General features: G+C 46.2%; 1 non-coding gene across 1 annotated transcript; it reads right to left on the reverse strand.

Moving 5' to 3' along the window:
- Positions 1-785: 785 nt before the first annotated feature.
- Positions 786-858, reverse strand: TRNAE-CUC (transfer RNA glutamic acid (anticodon CUC)). Its single transcript has one exon. It is a non-coding gene; the product is annotated as a tRNA-Glu (tRNA).
- Between the last annotated feature and the right edge of the window lie 1,538 nt (positions 859-2,396).

Genomic DNA, 2,396 nt, shown 5'->3' on the forward strand with positions numbered 1-2,396 from the left:
TTCCCGTTGCTTGCTAATCACCACTCTGGCGTTGGCACCTGCCCACCTGCCCCACTGACCACCCTTCTCCGCAGGTGCTGTGTCTGCTCCCCAGCTCTGCTCCCCTGAACTCCTCATAGGCTCCTTCATCCCCACACCTCCCTGGCTCTGCCTCCTTGGCTGGGCTTTCAGGCAAATCTTGCATCTGGTTCTTTTTGCTTCTTTCTCCCTTTGTCTTTGTTTGCTTTTAGGAGGAGAGGGTTATTTTTTTATGACCCCCCACTGTTTTCTTCAGGGTTTGTGGTTGTTTTCTGCTCCCTTCAACTGTCCTCAGCCCCTCACTTATCTTCATTCTGCTGGGCTCTCCGCCACCTGCTTCCAGCTGGGCCAGATGCTTCTTCAAGCTTAACTCAGGCCTTCAGAGATGTGTGGCTTCCATTTCTCTTGGGGGAAGGTTTTTCATTTGTTTTGTTTTGTTTTTCCTCTTTTCTATTTGTGTTTCTCCATGCAGGATATTGGGTGTTTATAAGCTTCTCAGGAGAGCGTACTTTTGAAATGAGAGGGTTGCTTCTGAATTTCTGGGCTGCATGCTGAGATAAGACTGTCTTGAAATGCCTGCTCTCATGAGCAGTAGTGTTAAATTTCTACCCCGGCCCCTCCTCACCCTGTTGGGCCACCCTCTACATATGTCTCCTGGAGCAAAAAGCAAATCCAAGAACATCTTACTCCCTCAAACCTCCTCCTCCTCCTTCTTCTTTTCTTTTTTTTTTTTTTTAGATTTTTTTTTTTTATTTTTAAGGAATCTCTGCCCAGTGTGGGGCTCAAACCCACAACTCTGAGATCGAGAGTCACATGCTCTACCAACTAAGCCAGCCAGGCACCCCCAAACCTCCTTTAAACTTAATAAAGAGATACCACAAAAAATTGGAACATGGAAGAAATAAAAATTCTCAGCTGTGTCACAAACAGTTCTTCACCAAGTTATTAAGATATTGCAATTGTGTGATGTAGATTAAAAACATGTATTGCTCTTAATCCTTGTTACTTATCCTCATGAAACATTTGCTTTCATAAAGGTTCCTGGCTCCTGGTTCCTGGACCAGCAGCATCAGCATCTCCTGGGAGCTGGTTAGAAGTGAGAATTCCAGCCCCACTTCAGACCTATGGAATCACAATCTGCATTAAAAAAAATATTTATTTATTTGAGGAGAGAGAGAGAGAGAGAGAGAATACATGAGTGGGGAGGGGGAGAGGAAGGGAGACAGAGAGAGAATCCCAAGCAGACTCCTCACTGAGCGTGGAGCCTGTCATGGGGCTCCATCCCAGGATCCTGAGATCATGACCTGAGCGGAAATCAAGAGTCAGACAGCAAAATGACTGAGCCACCCAGTCGCCTGTCCCAGAATCTGCATTTTAAAAACATCCCCAGGTGATTCCTGTGCATATTAGCATTTACAAAGTCCTGCTTTAATAGCTGTTAAAAACATTAAATGGCCCATTATACCCAAACAAAAATCAACCAAGTATTTCTTTTTATTTTTTATTTTTTTATTTTTTTATTTATTTATGATAGTCACAGAGAGAGAGAGAGAGGCAGAGACACAGGCGGAGGGAGAAGCAGGCTCCATGCACCGGGAGCCCGATGTGGGATTCGATCCCGGGTCTCCAGGATCGTGCCCTGGGCCAAAGGCAGGCGCCAAACCGCTGCGCCACCCAGGGATCCCTCAACCAAGTATTTCAACGATCACATGATACAGCAGGAAGACTGCGGCCAGAATATCTTATTTTAGTCTCTGCTCACAGAGAAGCCATTGAGTTGACCTGGCCTCAGGTTATGTTCCAAATGGGATGACAAGAACACTCACCCACCCTCTGCACCAATCAGGGTTGGTGTAAGGAGTTTTTGGGTAAAGATTAAGTGTAACAAATGGATCAAATGGTCTTTGTAAAGCAAAGATGTTAGCTTTTACAATGTACACACTGCCTCATTTTAATTGTGGGGGATCTTAGGTCTTCCTTTGCCAGAGTCTGCCTAATGCAGCCCTGAGTCACCACCTGACCAGTCACCTGGTCATGATGCACCAGGATGGGATAGATCAGAACCCCTTATTCATAAATGGGAACCACAGTAACTCCTGCTTTAGGGCACACTTGCCAGTTTTTTGCTTTTGACCAGCATCTGAAAGTCCTTCCTACCACTGGGGAATTTCCTCCCTTATGGGTCTTAGTGGGAAGTTGGACTGTTTCAAAGTAAGAAAGCTTGAAAGGCAGACTCTTGCTTCTCCCTGCTGGTCTGCCAACGTCCACCTCTACCTGTTGGCCTAGGACATTGGCATGCACTGGCTCAGGCTCAACGAAGCTCACCCTGCCCTCTAGGAGTTTGAATCTGGGACATGTGACGCAGAGACACAGGGATG

The sequence above is a fragment of the Vulpes vulpes genome, chromosome 1 (genome assembly GCF_048418805.1).
Source record: "Vulpes vulpes isolate BD-2025 chromosome 1, VulVul3, whole genome shotgun sequence".
NCBI classification, from domain to species: Eukaryota; Metazoa; Chordata; class Mammalia; order Carnivora; family Canidae; genus Vulpes; species Vulpes vulpes.